A 21,073-nucleotide genomic window follows, 5' to 3' on the forward strand; every position below is an offset into this window, starting at 1 on the left:
ATTAGATACTCAAAAGAAGTACATAACTCTTAGGAATTAAACTGATATCAACTGGTTGGGATAACAATTGAATTCTCGAGCAGTAATGCAGTGAAGTTGAATACTCATCCAATCTTTGGGGATTCAGATCTCCTGCGGGCACAAAGAAACAGTTGCAGGCTGTTGCTGTCCAATCCGCGCTCTCTGGCTTGGTGCCAGGCTGTGCTGTGCGGCTTGCGACGGTGCGCTGTTGATGTTCCCTGACCAGCTAGTTAGTGTTGGCTTTAACTAGCAAAGTTTGCGCACAGGAGAAAAGATGACTGTGGGTCCCAGCAAGTCAGGAAGAGGACCGGTTCGTTCCTGATGAAGGGGTAGATCTGAATAGTGATTCAGCTGTCCACAGTTCCGACCTGTTCACGAGGCCTGCTGCTGGTGCTAACCTCGGGTGGATCCTCTGGTTACTCTCTGGCAACCTCCGCTCTAGACTCTTAGAACAAAGGAAAGTTCTGGCACTCGGACACACTGGCCGTTCCGTGGTTGTTCGGGCTGAGTCTCAGGATGGTCAGGAGGCGCACTGCGAGAATGTCCTGCCCTTGGGAGCCTTCTGCTCCTGGGCCGTCCTGCCATGGAATTCTCCTTTGAATTCCCTTTAGAATTGTCCACAATTCTTCCACTGAATCTTCCTGAATCTTACTGAATCTCTCAGGCTCTCTGTGTTGCCTGTTTTTACCTGGAGGAACCTTAGCTCATTGATTGGCTGAAAGTTCCATGGGCATCAGAGTCCCACGTGAGATATAAGTCACTTACTCCTGACACTTAGGAATGCAGTCCAGATGTCCAACTGGCACTCCCTAGACAGATAGGCACCAATGGATGACCATTGATCATGATAGCCAGGGTTAGCTAAGTGCATCCCCCTTTGGGAGCTGTCCTAGGAAACCTTATCAAAGGAACCTTAAATCAGCCTGCATGAATAGTTTCTCTGTGGCTGCACCACAGAGATGAACAGAGAAATGGGGCCTCATTTGGGAAAGCTCAGAACACTTAATTCTTTCTTATTAATAAGCCTCGCCGCTACACACCATACACATTTATACACACAATCAGACACATACATGCACAAATACAAACTAGCACACATTCACAGACACATACATACTGTAGACACTACACTCAGAGATACACACCCACACACTGATACGCACACATTTACAGAATCACACATAGACAGTACACATACTCACAGACACAAACTCACACAATGACGGACACCACATACACTCTTACCTACAGTTACACTATAACAAACACTAACAAAAATACCACTAATATTACAACAGTAACACTATCACTATGACTAACACTATCATTATTACTAACAATAACACAAAATTACTACTACACTACTAATACTAATAATAACAGTAATGCTATCACTAAAACTAACATGACTACTAGTGTAAATAGTCTAACAGTAAATCTATAATAAGCACTAATATTACATGAATACTAGTGTTGTAACAGAAGAAATAAGGTTCTTGATCCCGAGACAAAGTAAAACAGATGAGTTTATTGCATGCAAGGAACAATAAAGCCGAAGTCTTGTTTCCCGCAAGAAACAACAAAACCGAAGTATTGTTCAACGTACTGGTACAAACTTTTGGGTTATATAGTGTTTTCTTCTCCGTTTCTGACATCACTCGGTCTGATGGTAAAGAGGGGGGTTCATGGTATTTGGCCAGTTTATGATGTTCTAGACAAATGGTCAGTTTAAGATTACACCCAGGGGGGTTCCTAGCTTGCATCTGCAATCCTTATCAGTTAACCCCCTTTCCTGCCATAAACCCCAGCTTGTGACTTAGAAGTCTAAACCCCCTACAGAAAGGATTAAATTCAAACCCCCGTCTTCACATCTTTCTTCACTAGCATTAAAACTATTAGTAGCGCTATCATCATTAATACTCACATGAACACTAGCATTAATAATAAAACTACCAGTTGTACTCTCACTAATACTAACAGGAAGACACTAGCATTAGTATTAGTAGCTGTCCGTGACGTCACACCGCTCTTTGTGACGAAGGCGAGACGCCTAGCCGGGAACAGTGACGTGGCGTGTGTCGCCGTGGTTACCATACTTATGATTTGTAAACAAATGGAAAATGCATTTCAACTGTTACTTAAACAAATTTATCAACTTGGAATTCTCTAGCTCTAGGATTAAATTCCTAAATAATAATTTGAATAACCATTCTTTAATTTCGGATTGAACATTATTAACACTAAACGTACTATGGTACTGTAATTGATCGATTCAGGCGGTATTGACCGTTTTCTAGATATTTAAAACAGGGTCAAGAACGGGAAAAGAATCAGTACTCACCAATCGGTAAAAGTTAATGGTTAATTCTACGGTTCTTCAGTTGAATTAATAGGTTGTCAATAGATAAGTGATCAATAACTCTCCGCAGTGCGCTCCGCGCACCTCCCGCGGTCTCGCTCGCTGATCCCGGCGCTCTGGCTAGTGTGTCTGACGTCACAGTGCTCTTTCTAATTATATAACAAGAGAGGTGAACAGCTGGAGAAGGTGTAATATTTGTGTGCGTCAGCAGTGAAACTGCATGTTGATTGATGGAGGGCTGAGCGGGGAATAACGGTTGCTCAGGGTCACAGGTCATAGTGAATTTTGGAGCTAACTGGTTCGGAGTTACGGGTGAAATAAAGAGTTTGTTCGATTGTCACATCTTCGTCCTGGGTTCTTAATTTTTACACTATACGTGTAGGAGAAACAAGACAGTGTGTGTGTGCCCAGGTAATTCTGTGAGACAGATCGAATCTCGGCTACAAGGGAGGGGGCTTAGCCCTCTTACATTTGCTAGTTCAAAGTTGTACAACCCATTTGTATCTGCTAGGCCCTGGTGAATTGCTGCGTACTGCTGAAATAACCTCTCGGCTCCTTGGTTGTCATTTCGTCAAACGTGCGTTTGGTACAAGAGTGCACGAAGGCACCGGAAATACATTGGGAACAAATGACCGTTCGCTCAAGACCTCTGTGAAGTACAGGAGAGTACAAAACGAGGCTGTTTCCGCCAGGTCTCATACCGGGGACCTTTCGCGTGTTAGGTGAACGTGATAGCCGCTACACTACGGAAACCTGCAGGGACCGCTGCTGGAGTCTCGCTTGCATTTCGGGCTGAGAAAGGGACGCGTCACTTTAGGCAGGGGGCGCTGGAGAGAGGAACAAAGGGCGCGATGAAACAAGATGCTGAAACCCAGGATTGAACCAGGGACCTTTAGATCATCAGTCTAACACTCTCCCAACTGAGCTATTTCGGCAGTGCGGAAAGCCCACAGCCACCCTCTCCACGGAATCGACGAAATCGGGCTACTGAAGTGGAGAAAATCGCCTCTCCAGAAAGTGCAAATATCATCTTGTATAAAACCTATTGCCGAAGGTCAGCCCTGTACCAGAGTAACCCTCCCACCTCCTGCAGCAATGATCAGCTCGTCTCACACGCGAGAAGTTTCGGCTGGAAACAAGCGCCCCCTCTTCTCGCACGTTTTGCACGTTCGAGTAGTTTTAATGCGGCTCTTTCGTACACGGTGCTGATCTTTTGGAAAGCAGGATTCAAAACTGACACGTTCCCCTACCGGGAGTTGAACCCAGGCCACTTGGGTGAAAACCAGGAATCCTAACCGCTAGACCATATGGGAGCGAACAACCCAGCTGTTCCGGGCATCATGCAAGCAAACTACATAAATATGAGAAAACACGCAAGAGGTGTCACTCAGAGTGTCGAAGGGTCGATGTATACTGGGGCTCAGTTGAAATGCAACGTCAGGACTTTTCCGAATTATGTCACACGAGGAGAGCAAAGCCTTTTCCGCCCTGCCACGTGTGTATCGGTAACTTGCCGTGATCGTATAGTGGTCAGTACAACCCCGGTTCGAGTCGGGGTCACGGTAGAATAGGGGCATCTGCTTTTACTACATGCACAAATGAAGGCAAAAAAAAGCCAATCGATGTGAACGAACGGCGCTTTACAGAGGAGTACTGCCTGACTGGATCGTTGATGAACGACAGAGGCCACTCCGACCTCTTCTCAGTTTTCTTCAATGACTTACTAAGGATCTTCTTCACATTCGCCCATGCAGGGGAAGCCAGTTACACCAAAGCAAACGCAGGAAAGTGCAATTCAAGCAGAGACCAGGAGGGACTTGTTTACACCGAGAGTGGTCGGAGAATGGAACAATGCGCCCAGCCCTGTTGCTGGAGCCGATTCTTGATGAGATCTTGGGCTCACTAAGAAGCCCCCGCTGGATGCTAATCTTTCTGTTGTTCTTGCAGGTCCTGCGCTGCTTTTGAGCTGACAGAGCTCGTCCTGGTCTGTCGGCACAGCCCAATTGCAAATGATCGGCTCCGTGTACAGAAGGAACGTGCGTTTGGAAATACATTGGGAACAAATGACCGGTCGCTCAAGACCTCTGTGAAGTACAGGAGCGTGCAAAAAGAGGCTGTTCCCGTCCGGTTGCGATTTTTCCGCGTGTGAGGCGAACGTGATAACCGCTGCACTACGGAAACTGTGAGAAAAAGGGACCCACCGGCAGTGAGTATTCAACCTTATTGCATTACTGCTCCCAACCAGTTGATATCAATTTAATTCCTAAGGGTTATGTACTTGATTTGAGTATCTCATGTAGAAGTTGTAAACAAGTTCAATTACGAAATGGTCTAAATGAATGATATACCGAACTTATGTCCTCTTGATATGTGTAACTCTTTGTAACTGAATGAATTTATATCTTTTGTATTCTGATAACCCATAAGATAAGATCTGTTATGTTTGCATGCATATTCTATATATTAACAAATGTATCCTCGTGTATTAGTACCTGTGTGTGCGTTGTTTGAGTTATGTCGCATGGTTGGATTCTAAGACCATTAAAAGAATCAATTTTGTGATTTACTACCACAAAAATAATAATCCCAGTAAATGCCCAAACCCCTACAGAACTGGTGCCTCATGAGAGAACACTACAACAGTGTGTGATATCCTGTCCCAGCCTGTGGAGCAGACAGCAAGCCTGTCTCTTAATAATACTAATAATACAGTGTGTGATTCCCTCCCCCAGCCAGAGGAACAGACAGTGAGCCTGTCTCTCAATAATAATACAGTGTGTGATCTCCTGTCCCAGCCTGGGAAACAGTGAGTCAGCCTCTCAATAATTATAATACAGTGTGATCTACTGTCCCAGCCTGAGGAACACACAGTGGGCCTATATCTAAATAATAATAATACAGTGCGTGAAAAGCAGTATCTTCAGGCCCTGACATCCCACCCCTGCCACTCTCTGCGTAAATAAGTATCGTCAGGCCCTGACATCCCACCCCTGCCACTCCCTGCGTAAAGAAGTGTCGTATGGCCCTGACATCACACCCCCACCACTCTCTGCGGAAAGCACTGTCGTATAGCCCTGACACCCAACCCTCCACTCTCTGCATTAAGCACTGTCGTATAGCCCTGACACCCACCCCTCCACTCTTTGAATAAAGCAGTGTCGTAAGGCCCTGACATCCCACCCCCGCCACTGTCTACGTAAAGTAGTATCATCAGGGCCTGACATCCCACTCCCGCCACTCTCTGTGTAAAGTAGTGTCATATGGCCCTGACACCAATCCCTCCACTCTCTGCATAAAGCAGTGTCTTATGGCCCTGAAACCCTCCCCTCCACTCTCTACATAAAGCAGTGTTGTCAAGCCCTGACATCCCTCCCCCGCCACTCTCTGTGTAAAGCACTGTCGTATGGCCCTGACATCACACCACCACCACTCTCTGCGTAAAGCACTGCTGTATAACCCTGACACCCACCCCTCCACACTCTGAGTTAAGCTGTGTTGTCAGGCCCTGATATCCCACCCCCGCCACTCTCTGTGTAAAGCAGTGTCATATGGCCCTGACATCACACCCCCACCACTCTCTGTGTAAAGTAGTATCGTCAGGCCCTGACATCCCACCCCTGCCACTCTCTGCGTAAATAAGTGTCGTATGGCCCTGACATCCCACCCCCACCACTAACTGTGTAAAGTAGTATCTTCAGGCCCTGACATCCCACCCCTCCACTCTCTGCATAAAGCAGTGTCGTCAAGCCCTGACATCCCACCCCCACCACTCTCTGTGTAAAGCAGTGTCATATGGCCCTGACATCCTAGCCCCGCCACTCTCTATGTAAAGCAGTGTCATATGGCCCTGACATCCCACCCCCACCACTCTCTGTGCAAAGCACTGTCGTATAGCCTTGACACCCACCTCTCCACTCTCTGTGTAAAGCAGTGTCATCTAGCCCTGACATCCCACCCCCTCCACTCTCTGAATAAAGAAGTGTCGTATGGCCCTGACACCCACCCCTCCATTCTCTGCATAAAGCAGTGTCGTCAGGCCCTGACATCCCACCCCTCCACTCTCTGCGTAATGCGGTATCGTCAGGCCTTGACATCCAAGCCCCGCCACTCTCTGCGTAAAGCAGACATGTTACAGACATTTACAACAAAGACATATTATAAAATATTGACATATACTGTAGGCGGCTGGAGCATTATTGGGAGACAGACTCACTGTTCCTCAGGCTGTGACAGGAGATCACATACTGGGCTGCCAGATCAACTGAGTTCCCTCCTCCCTCTCCCAGTAGGATTGGGACCCGTTGTGATTCTGGCAGGTGTGGGAACTTTGGGATTAGATTTCTGAATTTCGGGAAGAATGTTTCTCTAATCCCAGAGTATCTGTCACAGTGCAGTAGGAAGTGCACCTCTGTCTCTATTTCTCCCCGCTGGCAGTGGGAGCACAGCCTGTCCTCTCTGGGCAGCCAGGTCTGCCTGTGTCGCCCAGTTTCTATGGCCAGGTTGTGGTCACTGAGCCTGTAATTCGTCAGGGTCTGTTTCTGTTTGTTATTTTTTATTTTGGTCAAATATTCAGCTAGTGTGTATTGTCTGTTTAAGGTTCTGTAGCATTCCAGTTTATGTTGTGTTTGTGTGTGTGTGTCCCAGTGTGTGAGATATTGCTGTTTGATCTGTGCTGTGATGTGGTTGAGTCTGGGTTGTGGTGCTCTAGCAGTGCTGTCCTGAGGCTGGTTAGTGTCGGTGTCACTCACTGCGAGTGTGATTTCAGCAGAGTCTCTGTACTCTTGGGACACTTGACTCACCTGTCTCTCTCTTTCTCTCCCTGTGCTGTCCCTCTCCTGCCCCCTCTCTCCCTCCTCGGACTCCAGCCGGAAGAGGTCCAATCACCACCTCCTGTGAGACAGAAGAAAAAGAAGGTGGGTAATGCTCTGATCCTCTCTTTACTCCTGTCTAGTGTCCAGTCAGTGTGTCTGTATGAACCCCTCTCTCTCTCAGTGCAGTGTTCATGTACTGGAGTGTCCAGTCATGTGTCTGTATGAACCCCTCTCTCTCTCTCAGTGCAGTGTTCATGTCCTGGAGTGTCCAGTCCGACTCTTAACGTGACTCTCCTGTCTCTGCTGCAGAATCGCTGGTGCGTCTTTTTAAACTCCCTGAGCTGCGTGTCGGTGGAGACAGATGATCAAGACGAGCCGATGGAGGCGGCGAAGACCGTGGGTCAGGAGAGGAAGAGCGAGGGAGAGGAGGAGCAGGCTGCCGGGAAGGACAAGAAGAGGAAGAGGAGGTGCAGGTGAGCAGACAGGGGGGCGCCGCCCGGTCGTGTCTGTAATTCAAGGAGGAGTCTCCTCTTGCTGTTTGATGTCATGGTGACGTCTGTGTCTGTGTCCCTCACACCTGCAATAACAATATTCTTTCCAGGTTCCTTTCCTGGTTCTGTGCCAGCTAAGATCTGGACTGGACTAGACTGGACTGGACCGGAGCTGAGAGACACCAGACTGGACTGCACCGGAGCTGAGAGACACCAGACTGGACTGGACTGGAGCTGAGAGACACCAGACTGGACTGGACTGGAGCTGAGGGACCCCAGTCTGGACTGAAGCTGAGGGACCCCAGACTGTGCTGGGCCGAAGCTGAGGGACACCAGACTGTGCTGGACCGAAGCTGAGGGACCCCAGACTGGACCGAAGCTGAGGGACCCCAGTCTGTGCTGGACCGAAGCTGAGGGACCCCAGTCTGGACTGCACTGGAGCTGAGGGACACCAGGTTGGACTGGAGCTGAGGGGCCCCAGACTGGACTGGACTGAAGCTGAGGGGCCCCATTCTGGACTGGACTGAAGCTGAGGGACCCCAGACCCCAGTCTGGAACTGAAGCTTGTAATTTTTGTTCTTTTGTTAAGCATCAATAAAAAATTTAAAAAAAAAATCTGTTTAGCTTTTGGTTTTTTCCCTCCCCCCCCCCCCCAAAGTTGCTGCTGGGAGAGGTGTGAGTGGGGCCAGCAGGGGGCGCTCACCCTGCGGTCTGTGTGGGTCCTGATGCCCCAGTATAGTGACGGGGGACACTGGACTGTAAACAGGCGCCGTCCTTCGGATGAGACGTCAAACCAAGGTCCTGACTCTCTGTGCTCGTTAACAATCCCGGGGTGTTTCTGGAGAAGAGTAGGGGTGTTACCCCAGTATCCTGGCCTGACTCCCCCCCTGGTCTTGACCCATCATGGCCTCCTAATTACCCCCCTCTCTGAACTGGCTCCATCCCTCTGCTCTCCTCCCCACTGGATCCCCCTGACCTGGGAAGAGCTCTGAGTGGAGAGTCCAGACGGATTAATTATTATTATTATTATTCGTGCTGCACTGGGCTTCAGTTCTGGCAGTGAGAGGGGGACTCTGTGATCAGTACAGATACTTATGACTGTATAATAATACACGATAGAAATGGAAAACAGGGTAGCGCTGTAGTCCCTTCGAAACGTTTTGAACTGCCAGAAGAAGTTTTCACAACCCGGACTCATGAAGGTACAGGTCTTCTCCCATCGTCTGGAGCAAGGTGTATGGTGTCCTGGTGATTTCTCCCATTTTGAACGGAGTTTAATGTCTTGTTTCTACTTTATTAGAGAGAGGCACTGAACATCCTGTGATGGACTGGTGTCCTGTCCAGGGTGTGTGAGTGTGTGTGTGCCCTGTGATGGACTGCTGTCCTGTCCAGGGTGTGTGAGTGTGTGTGTCCTGTGATGGACTGCTGTCCTGTCCAGGGTGTGTGTGTGTGTCCTGTGATGGACTGGTATCCTGTGAAGGACTGGTGTCCTGTCCAGGGTGTGTGTGTGTCCTGTGATGGACTGGTGGATCACAATATTAATTCTCCTCCTTGATTCCCTCCTTCATCGCCAGAGTGAAAGCGGGACACGGCAGTAAAAGCTCAGCCCTGTGGCTCCACGGGGGGGGGGGTTATGTTCAAGTCCCGCTGGGAATCGCACCGACGCGGCGGAGTTCGTGAACGTCCCAGACACCAAGAAAACGAGAGAGAGAAAAAAGGTCGTTTTCGGGGTTCAAGAAGCAACCCCGAGATTCAGGGAGTTTCCCCGCTGAGCTTACTCTGCCGAAAACACGCAGGTTTTATTTTTTTCCCGTTCCCCCCCTCACACAGGCCGTTTCTGTAGCGTGAAGTTGTGTTTTTTTTGCGCGGCGGTCGGTGAGAGGCGAAATTGTATTTATTTTTTTACCACGGTCTGAAACAGAAACGGCCAGGTGGTGTTGTAGAGAAGTCGACGTGCCTGGTTTTCCTCATCTGCGAAGCCCGTTTTTTTTGGGGGGGGTCGTGAGGTCCCACGCAGCGCTCGGAAAAGAAAATGCCGTCTCTTTTCCCCGCAGGACGGGGGGGGGGGGGGGGTGGGAACCCGTGGTTTTTGGACGTGGCGTGGCCCGAAATTTCCGCCCTTGGCCGCTAGAGGGGGGTGGAGGTTGGTCTTTCTTTGACTTGGGGGTAGGGGGGGTGCTAATTTCACTGAACCAAACCCCACGGAAACCCGTGTTGGACGTGGGGGTGCTGAATGCGCCCTCGACGTGATTTTGTCTTTAAATTCAAGTGCAGCTCTTGTAACCCTTGGGCCGGAAACAGCTGGACCCGTTTCCCCTGCCTGTCCGAGGTGGCGACTATCGGGGTCGTACAGGGACACCCGGCTGGCCGCTGAGAGTTGGAAAAATAAAATGTCCACCTAAAAAAAAAACAACCGCGAAAACTGTCGGCCATTTTTGTTTCGCGGCCGAGCCGTGAGCGCGTCGGGGGCGACATCATGGGGGCGTCACAATGAGCCGCCTGACGTCACAGAGCGGCGGAATCTAGCGGGGGGGGGGGGGGGGGGGACGGCGCCGGAGCCCCGTGAGCTCAGAGGAGTGAAGAGAGAGGAGGAGGAAAGGACTATATAGCGCTTTCTAAACACGTGTTTCTTCCAAAAAAGATTTGCGGGTTACTTCGACTTCAATCAAATAATAGTTTCAGCTTCAGATTCACTCTGAAGTATCCCCGTGAAATCGGTAAGTCAGTTAAAAATGCCGCTGTCGAGAAATAACAAAATAAGTTGAGAAATAAGTTGTTTTTTTTTTCCCGTTACTCCACTCTTATGGGTGTGATCGTGCTGTAAAAAGATATTGAGAGGAGGTGCACCTCTACACAGAGAGTGGTGGGGGTGGGGAACAAGCTGCCCAGCCCTGTGGTTGAAGCCGATACCCTGGCTTCTCTCCAGACACAGCTGGTTGAGCTCCTCCAGTCAGGACAGGAGGGTCTACTGTACACAGAGAGTGGCGGGGGTGTGGAACAAAGCTGATACTCTGGCTCCTCTCCAGACACAGCTGGGTGAGCTCCTCCAGTCAGGACAGGAGGCTCTTCTGTACAGAGAGGGCGGCGGGGGTGGGGAACAAAGCTGATACTCTGGCTGTGTGGCTCCGCCCCCTCCCCTCCCCTCTGTGACTCTGCTTGTCTCTGCAGGACGATGGACCGACAGAGATGCCGCACGGCCGTGCGCGGTCGCAGCAGGACCCGGGCCCTGCGAGGCGTCGTAAGTCCACCCCTCCCGCCCACCGTCCAGCGTCCAGCCCTCCTCCGACTGACCTCTCCACCCCCAGCAGCGCTCGCTGTATTATAATAATAATAATAAACTTCACTGATAGAGCACCTTTCACACACATAGCAGCACAAAGCGCTTGACAGACCAGGTCTCACGGTAACACCTCCAGACGAGGAGAGACACTTCCAGTGGTGATCTTGACTGAGGACACGCCTCGGCTCAAGAGACAGGGTCGCAGGTCCGAGGAAAACCAAGCTGCAGGTGCATTATGGCCTTCTGAGAGCACAGATTGCCTCTGGACGTCCTACACTCTTCCTGGACACACTTTAGAGACTCACCTGTCCGGACTCTCACTGGACACACTGTAGAGACTCACCTGTCCAGACTCTTACTGGACACACTGTACACACTCACCTGTCCAGACTCTTACTGGACACACTGTACACACTCACCTGTACAGACTCTCACTGGACACACTGTACACACTCACCTGTCCAGACTCTTACTGGACACACTCTACACACTCACCTGTCCAGACTCTCACTGGACACACTGTAGAGACTCACCTGTCCAGACTCTTACTGGACACACTGTACACACTCACCTGTCCAGACTCTCACTGGACACACTGTAGAGACTCACCTGTCCAGACTCTTACTGGACACACTGTACACACTCACCTTTCCAGACTCTTACTGGACACACTGGTCAGACTCACCTGTCCAGACTCTCACTGGACACATTGTAGAGACTCACCTGTCCAGATTCTTCCTGGACACACTGGTCAGACTCACCTGTCCAGACTCTCACTGGACACACTGTACACACTCACCTGTCCACACTCTCACTGGACACACTGTAGAGACTCACCTCTCCACACTCTCACTGGACACACTGTAGAGACTACCCAAGGCCCCTAGTCTCGACACGACTGGGCTGGGCTATTTGGTCAGAGCTGTCTCGGAGATGGGCTGTTTGGCGTCTTCACAGGTCACACCGGTCAGGCCGAACCCGGACTGGCAGCAGGAGAGGTCCCGGCCCAAGTCCCGGTGCTTTTCCGTAAGTCTGACCCGGTCGCCTTCCGCGAGACTGGACCGGCCGTCCTGTGGTGGGCCCGGTGGCCCACATCTACCCTACAGCTCCCCCACTGACCCCTAAACTCCCGATACCCTACAGCTCCCCCCACTGACCCCTAAACTCCCGATACCCTACAGCTCCCCACACTGACCCCTAAACTCCCGATACCCTACAGCTCCCCCCACTGACCCCTAAACTCCCGATACCCTACAGCTCCCCACTCTGACCCCTAAACTCCCGATACCCTACAGCTCCCCACACTGACCCCTAAACTCCCGATACCCTACAGCTCCCCCACTGACCCCTAAACTCCCGATACCCTACAGCTCCCCCCACTGACCCCTAAACTCCCGATACCCTACAGCTCCCCACACTGACCCCTAAACTCCCGATACCCTACAGCTCCCCCCACTGACCCCTAAACTCCCGATACCCTACAGCTCCCCACTCTGACCCCTAAACTCCCGATACCCTACAGCTCCCCACACTGACCCCTAAACTCCCGATACCCTACAGCTCCCCACTCTGACCCCTAAACTCCCGATACCCTACAGCTCCCCACTCTGACCCCTAAACTCCCGATACCCTACAGCTCCTCACACTGACCCCTAAACTCCCGATACCCTACAGCTCCCCACTCTGACCCCTAAACTCCCGATACCCTACAGCTCCCCCCACTGACCCCTAAACTCCCGATACCCTACAGCTCCCCCCACTGACCCCTAAACTCCCGATACCCTACAGCTCCCCCCACTGACCCCTAAACTCCCGATACCCTACAGCTCCCCACACTGACCCCTAAACTCCTGATACCCTACAGCTCCACACTCTGACCCCTAAACTCCCGATACCCTACAGCTCCCCCCACTTACCCCTAAACTCCCGATACCCTACAGCTCCCCACACTGACCCCTAAACTCCCGATACCCTACAGCTCCCCACACTGACCCCTAAACTCCCGATACCCTACAGCTCCCCACTCTGACCCCCACAGTCCTGATGGCCGAGAGGTCTCTGCTTGCTGTAGTGATTGAGTGAGCTCTGTGGACCTAACCTCTGTCTTGTGTCCTCGTTTCCAGCGTCTCCTAGTGGTCCGTCATTTCACCAGAGCTGAAGGTGAGATCTGGGGAGGAGACAGAGCACCCCCTAACACCCCTGAGCTAGGTTACAGGGTAAGACAGCTTCTTACTGTTGGACACACCTGTCCACACTCTTTCTGGACACACTGGACACACTCGCCTGTCCGGACTCTTACTGGACACACTGGACACACTCGCCTGTCTGGACTCTTACTGGACACACTGTACACACCCACCTGTCCAGACTCTTACTGGACACACTGTACACAACCACCTGTCCAGACTCTCACTGGACACACTGTCCACACTCACCTGTCTGGGCTCTTATTGGACACACTGTCCACACTCACCTGTCCAGACTCTTACTGGACACACTGTACACACTCACCTGTCCACACTCTCACTGGACACACTGGACACACTCACCTGTCCAGACTCTTACTGGACACACTGTACACACTCAGCTGTCCAGACTCTTACTGGACACACTGTACACACTCACCTGTCCAGGCGTAGTCTCTGCTCCTCATCCCCCCTGCGTTGTGTCTCCCCCTCTCCCCGCTGGACAGAATCCCGTGGTGTCTTCGTGTTTCCCCGAGTTCGTCCAGAAGCTGGAGAGCGCGGCCGAGCTGCAGCTGGAGCTCCCGGGGTCGCCCGGCTCGTCCCCCTCGGGCTCACCCAGCTCGTTCCGCTCGGTGTCCCCCCCCTCCTCGCCCGAGAGCCCCCTCCGCTCCCTGCCCCCGGCCCCCCCCTCCGGCCCCCTCAGGCCCCTGCCCACCCCGCCCCGCTGCCCCCCCTTCATCCCCGCCATGCCCCTCGAGCCCCCCCTGCTGCCCGGGGCGGTGCCCCTGCCCCTGCCCCCACCCGTCCTGCCCCCCATCGCCCGCCCGGCCCCGCCAGGCCCCGCCTGGGGCTCCCCAGTGCGGAGGGCAAGGAGAGAGGCTGAGATGTCTGACGAGGCAAGTGGGGCAGAGTCTGTCCGTCTGTCCGTCTGTCTGTTCATCTGTCCTTCTGTCCGTCTATCCTTCAGTCCATCTGTCCCTCTGTCCATCTGTCCCTCTGTCCTTCTGTTCTTTTCTCTGTCCATCTGTCCATCTGTCTTTCTGTCCTTTTCTCTGCCTTTCTGTCCATCAGTCCATCTGTCCTTTTCTCTGTCTTTTTGTCCGTCTGTACTTCTCTCTTTCTGTCTTTCTGTCCTTCTGTCTGAGTCTCTCCATGTCTCCCTGCTCTCTGTCTGTCCTGCGTTGTCCCAGCTGGGCCTGTCTCCCTGTGTCTCTCCGTGTGTCTCCCTGCTCTCTCTCTGTCCTGCGTTGTCCCAGCTGGGCCTGTCTCCCTGTGTCTCTCCGTGTGTCTCCCTGCTCTCTGTCTGTCCTGCGTTGTCCCAGCTGGGTCTCTCTCCCTGTGTCTCTCCGTGTGTCTCCCTGCCTGTTTCTCTGTCTGTCCTGCATTGTCCCAGCTGTGTCTCCCTCCCTCCTCTCTCTCTCCGTGTGTCTCCCTGCTCTCTGTCTGTCCTGCGTTATCCCAAATGGGTCTCTCTCCCTGTGTCTCTCCGTGTGTCTCCCTGTCTGTCTCTCTGTCTGTCCTGCGTTGTCCCAGCTGGGCCTGTCTCCTCTGCTCTCTGCCTTCAGCTCTGTTCGCCGATGTCCCGCCAGCCCGTCACTCTCTCAGCCTGTTTCTTGACTTGCAGGAGGAAGAGGAGGTGGAGACAGCTCTTCCGGCAGGAGAGAGGAAGGAGGTCAGTGCTGGTCCCACCCTGCCCCCTGTCCTGTCTGTGGTGGAGTTTTGCCGTCTTGTCTGTCCCTGCCTCTCTGTCTCTCTCTCTTTCAGCCCTGTCTGTCAGTGTCTCTCTCCTCCTCCTCTCTGTCCTCAGTGTGTCTCTCTCCTCCTCTCTGTCATGTGGTGTCCAGGCAGTGTGTCTCTCTCCTCCTCCTCTCTGTCATGTGGTGTCCAGTGGGTCAGTATTAGTGGGCTACACCCAGGCTCACTCACTGCGAGTGTGATCTCAGCAGAGTCTCTGTGCTCATGGGACACTTGACTCACCTGTCTCTCTCTTTCTCTCCCTGTGCTGTCCCTCTCCTGCCCCCTCTCTCCCTCCACGGACTCCAGCAAGAGGAGGACCAATCGCCACCTCCTGTGAGACAGAAGAAAAAGAAGGTGGGTAATGCTCTGATCCTCTCTTTACTCCTGTCCAGTGTCCAGTCAGTGTGTCTGTATGAACCCCTCTCTCTCTCAGTGCAGTGTTCATGTACTGGAGTGTCCAGTCAGTGTGTCTGTATGAACCCCTCTCTCTCTCAGTGCTGTTCATGTCCTGGAGTGTCCAGTCAGTGTGTCTGTATGAACCCCTCTCTCTCTCAGTGCAGTGTTCATGTCCTGGAGTGTCCAGTCAGTGTGTCTGTATGAACCACTCTCGCTCTCAGTGCAGTGTTAATGTACTGGAGTGCCCAGTCAGTATGTCTGTATCAACCCCTCTCTCTCTCAGTGTAGTGTTCATGTACTGGAGTATCCAGTCTGACTCTTAACGTGACTCTCCTGTCTCTGCTTCAGAAGCGCCGATGCGTCTTTTTGAAGTCCCTGAGGTGCGTGTCAGTGGAGACAGAAGATCAGGACGAGCCGATGGAGGCGGCGGAGACCGTAGCTCAGGAGAGGAAGAGCTCAGGAGAGGAGGAGCAGGCTGCCGGGAAGGACAAGAAGAGGAAGAGGAGGTGCAGGTGAGCAGACAGGGGGGCGCCGCCCGGTCGTGTCTGTGATTCAAGGAGGAGTCTCCTCTTGCTGTTTGATGTCATGGTGACGTCTGTGTCGGTGTCCCTCACACCTGCAATAACAATATTCTTTCCAGGTTCCTTTCCTGGTTCTGTGCCTGCTAAGATCTGGACTGGACTGGACTGGACTGAATTGGACTGGACCGGAGCTGAGGGACACCAGACGACTGGACTGCAGCCTAGGGACACCAGACTGGACTGGACCGGAGCTGAGAGACACCAGACTGGACCGAAGCTGAGGGACCCCAGACTGTGCTGGACCGAAGCTGAGGGACTCCAGACTGGACTGGACAGGAGCTGAGGGACACCAGACTGTGCTGGACCGAAGCTGAGGGACCCCAGTCTGGACTGAAGCTGAGGGACCCCAGACTGTGCTGGGCCGAAGCTGAGGGACCCCAGTCTATGCTGGACCGAAGCTGAGGGACCCCAGTCTGTGCTGGGCCGAAGCTGAGGGACACCAGACTGTGCTGGACCGAAGCTGAGGCACCCCAGACTGTGCTGGGCCGAAGCTGAGGGACCCCAGTCTGTGCTGGGCCGAAGCTGAGGGACACCAGACTGTGCTGGACCGAAGCTGAGGGACCCCAGACTGTGCTGGACTGAAGCTGAGGGACCCCAGACTGGACAGCACTGGAGCTGAGGGACACCAGACTGGACTGGACCGGAGCTGAGGGGCCCCAGACTGGACTAGACTGGAGCTGAGAGGCCCCAGACTGGACTGAACCAAAGCTGAGGGACCTCAGGCTGTGCTGTACCGAAGCTGAGGGACCCCAGACTGTGCTGGACCGAAGCTTAGGGACCCCAGTCTGGACCGAAGCTGAGGGACCCCAGTCTGTGCTGGACCGAAGCTGAGGGACCCCAGACTGGACCGAAGCTGAGGGACCCCAGTCTGTGCTGGACCGAAGCTGAGGGACCCCAGACTGTGCTGGACCGATGCTGAGGGACCCCAGTCTGGACTGAAGCTGAGGGACCCCAGACTGCACTGGACTGAAGCTGAGGGGCCCCAGACTGGACTGAAGCTGAGGGGCCCCAGACTGGTCTGGACTGAAGCTGAGGGGCCCCAGACTGGACTGATGACCTTTTGTTAAGCATCAATACATTTTTTTTAAAAAAAATCTGTTTAGCTTTTGGTTTTTTCCCTCTCCCCCCCCTAAGGTTGCTGCTGGGAGAGGTGTGAGTGGGGCCAGCAGGGGGCGCTCTCACCCTGCGGTCTGTGTGGGTCCTGATGCCCCAGTATAGTGACGGGGGACACTGGACTGTAAACAGGCGCCGTCCTTCGGATGAGACGTAAAACCGAGGTCATGACTCTCTGTGCTCGTTAACAATCCCGGGGTGTTTCTGGAGAAGAGTAGGGGTGTTACCCCAGTGTCCTGGCCTGATTCCCCCCCTGGTCTTGACCCATCATGGCCTCCTTATCACCCCCCTCTCTGAACTGGCTCCATCCCTCTGCTCTCCTCCCCACTGAGAGCTGCTGTGTGCTGAGCAGACTGGAGCATCATCCAGGTAGGGGCTGCACACTGGGGGGGCTGGAGGGGATCCCCCTGACCTGGGAGGAGCTCTGAGTGGAGAGTCCAGACTTATTAATTATTATTATTATTCGTGCTGCACTGGTCTTCAGTCCTGGCAGTGAGAGGGGGACTCTGTGATCAGTACAGATACTTATGACTGTCTAATAATACACAATACAAATGGAAAACAGGGTAGCGCTGTAGTCCCTTCGAAACGTTTTGAACTGCCAGAAGAAGTTTTCACAACCCGGACTCGTGAAGGTACAGGTCTTCTCCCTTCGTCCGGAGTAAGGTGAGAGGTCACCCCCTCGGGGCGCAGTATCCCCGATGCACCCCCCACCACCACCACCCAAAACGACACACACTTCTGTGACGATTGGGAGACCCCTGTTCGACCAGCCCCCGCGGTGGAGGAAACGACCCGCTGGAGAGAACACGCAGACTCCACACAGAAGGGTCACCTCGGCATTTATTCCAACAGCAAAACAACACCAGAGAGAAACGGTCTCCGAAAGATAAGCGCACACCGGGAAAAACACGACGGGGTCATTACAAATGGGAATAGGAGTTCTTTTTTCTTTTCCGGACGTCAGTTGTATCGTGTCCTGGTGATTTCTCCCGTTTCGAAAGGAGTTTAATTTCGCGTTTCTACTTTATTAGAGTGAGGCACTGAACTTTGGGGAACGTGACATCCAGCCAGTATTACTAGTAGGTTGATAAATATAAATGTTCTTTTTCCCCCCGTATGATACCTCGCGAAATATAACGATGGCCAACTCCTTAAGTCGAAATTTAAACCCTTCTCACGCTACAAGACAGTCCGTCAACATCGCCGCGGCCCGAAGCGCGACCTTTGGTATGACGCTGGCGGAAAAGGGGGTAGGGTAAGTACGTCACAGCCGGGGGAAGCCCCTATCACGTGAGAGGGGTGCGGCGGGCGACGAGCCCCCGGGGGCGAAGAGAAGTTGATTTGCGTGGGGTGTGGAAACACTACACGACCGGGCAAGTGAGCTGTTTTTTTTTGTTTTGTTTTTTCCAGAACATCAGAACAACCGCAGAGATGATCATCGATCCACCTCCAGACGTTTCCTTTTTTGTCCTCTTTGGCCTCCAAAATAAAAAAAAAAACTGGGATCCATCGTGGCGTTGCCAAATTAAAACGTCAACCACTTTTCGGGCTTTCGTGCTGTCCATGATGAAACCGTCATGGTTGTGTAAGCATACGTTACGTCACAGACCGGCGGCGCTCGGACGTGAGGAGTGTCGTTACGTTTTTGAAATGGCACGTCAGACAAGATCTCTGACAAGATCTCCGAAAAACCCAAACCTGTAAGATTCAATTTCAATTCAGTTTTTTTATATAGCGCCTTTCACAACAAGAATGCCCCAAGGCCCCGAACAAAGGAGTTGTTCCACACCCCCGCCACCCTCTGTGTGCAGTAGAGCCCCCTGTACTGACTGGAGGAGCTCACCCAGCTGTGTCTGGAGAGAAGCCGGGGTATCGGCTTCAACCACAGGGCTGGGCGGCTTGTTCCCCACCCCCACCCCCTTCTGTGTACAGAAGAGCCTCCTGTCCTGACTCCAGTAGGAAATGTCACCTGGAGGCAACACACCGGCTTCTTTTAACAGATCACCTCGGGAATCGGGAACAACGGAGCTGTGTGCGGCCGTCTGTACGGAGGGGTTCAGCGCGGGGGGGCTCCAGGCTCGGGTCTGGACCCAGGGGGGGGGGGGGACTGTCTGTGTGGAGTCTGCATGTTCTCCCTGTGTTTTCCGGGTCCAAAGACAGGCTTTTGGGCTAATTGGCTTCTGGGAAAACTGGCCCTGGTGTGTTTGTGTGTCCTGTGATGGAGTGCTGTCCTGTCCAGGGTGTGTGAGTGAGTGTGTGTTTGTCATGTGATGGATTGGTTCCTGTCCAGGGTGTGTGAGTGTGTGTGTCTGAGTGTCCTGTGAGGGACTGGTGTCCTATCCAGGTTGTGTGTGTGTGTCCTGTGAGGGACTGGTGTCCTGTTCAGGGTGTGTGAGTGTGTGTGTGTGTCCTGTGAGGGACTGGTGTCCTGTCCAGGATGTGTGAGTGTGTGTGTGTCCTGTGATGGACTGGTGTCCTATCTAGGGTGTGTGTATGTCCTGTGATGGACTGGTGTCCTGTCCAGGGTGTGTGAGTGAGTGTGTATGTGTCCTGTGATGGACTGGTGTCCTGTCCAGGGTGTGTGAGTGTGTGTGTCTGTGTGTCCTGTGATGGACAGATGGTACCAAGCCTGGACACCCATGAGACACTGGCTTCCCCAGATGACTCTCACGGAGGGCACACTGTCCCTAACCCGGGTCCAGAAGAAACTACAGTGATCTATAATTCCTGCGCCTCGGAAGGGTTTATGACGTCTATGTCCGGCGCCCGCGCCCGTGGACCGGCGGTTTGGCGTCGCGCTCCGCAGCTCGAGCTTCGGTGCGAGGCAGGGCGGGAGGGAGTCGATGTGGCCTCGGCGCCATCTTTGCTGGTGAGTCAATTGTGAACGTTGCGGTACAATAAACCATCAATAAACCTTTTCCCACCGCGTCCAGTATTTCTGTCGCGGCCCACGTCCCTTACAATCGACAAACTATTAAAAAAAACAGTAGCCCTTCGCAACATTACACGCCATTTTTTTTTATTTTAAACGTCCGCTAGATACGCAGGTGGCTCGATACCTGTCTTATCCTCGCCGGCGTCTTTATACCGGCAAGTGAATTTTATTTGGGGTCCCTCAGAATTGTGACAGAAATGTCAGTGAACCACAATAAAAAACGAAACTTTTTTTTTTAAAGGCGGTGAATGGATTTTCTGAATAACCGTGTAGCGACTAACGTAAGGAAAAAAAAGTTGTCTTTCCCTACGAAGACGTTTTGGTACAGGACTTTCTTTAAATATCAGTTGTGCATAGCGTTTTACAAAAAGTTGATGATGATCTTGGAGATAATTGCAAAGGAAAATTGAGATAACTACCAAAACATTACGTGTGAAACGACAGGACAGAACTTTGAACCCACAAAGAAACAAAGGTATGAAATATTGCCTCGTCATGGGGGGTTGATAATTGTAGTAAGTGTTCCTAATTTTCGTAAAGAAATGTATATTATGGGAGTCACACGTGAGATTTAGTGTATATACGTTTCATATTGTGCATATATACGGGGTTAAAAAGTGGAATGAGTATGATTATAAACTCGTGTGTCCTTAAATCAGATAATTTTTGAACAAGCTTTGATTAGACAGGTGAAAAACAACATCAGATCCTTTTTTAAATATATTCTCACGTCTGAATATCAGCTTCTCCCCTCTGGCCAACATTTCAGGGCTCCCAGGTGTAGATCCCAAATTGAAACAAATATTAATTTGTTACCCAGTTAAACAGTTAATAGAAGTGAGTGACCAGGGTAAATAAAGGTGGGTCAGTGTAAACTGTTTATTCTGGACCAGACTTCGTCATGTGTGATATGTCATGACTTCTTATATAAAGTTTTATCTTTATATTTAGTTCTACATGTGTAATAGATGCGATGTGTGTCCATAAAAAGGTTTCTCCAGGGGAAAATCAAGCCGAACAAGTCTCCACAGCCGAAGCGCTGTGTCTCTTTTCAGCTGGCGATAAACCTTTCCTCGATCCTTTGCGGACTTGTAAAACTGTTCATGATCAGAATAAAAAACGCTCACGCTAATACACAAGCAACCGTGTCTCGCCAAAGC

The 21,073-nt window shown here is 52.0% G+C and overlaps 1 protein-coding gene and 1 non-coding gene across 2 annotated transcripts in view; one reads left to right on the plus strand and one right to left on the minus strand.

Moving 5' to 3' along the window:
• LOC148665564 (antigen WC1.1-like) overlaps positions 1-21,073 on the plus strand; it is a 589,159-nt gene that overhangs the window by 443,246 nt on the left and 124,840 nt on the right. The gene's annotated exons all lie outside the window — the stretch shown is intronic.
• On the minus strand, positions 3,243-3,315 carry trnai-gau (transfer RNA isoleucine (anticodon GAU)). The gene has a single exon. It is a non-coding gene; the product is annotated as a tRNA-Ile (tRNA).

Source organism: Lepisosteus platostomus, chromosome 5, assembly GCF_059453375.1.
Source record: "Lepisosteus platostomus isolate fLepPlt1 chromosome 5, fLepPlt1.hap1, whole genome shotgun sequence".
NCBI lineage: Eukaryota > Metazoa > Chordata > Actinopteri > Semionotiformes > Lepisosteidae > Lepisosteus > Lepisosteus platostomus.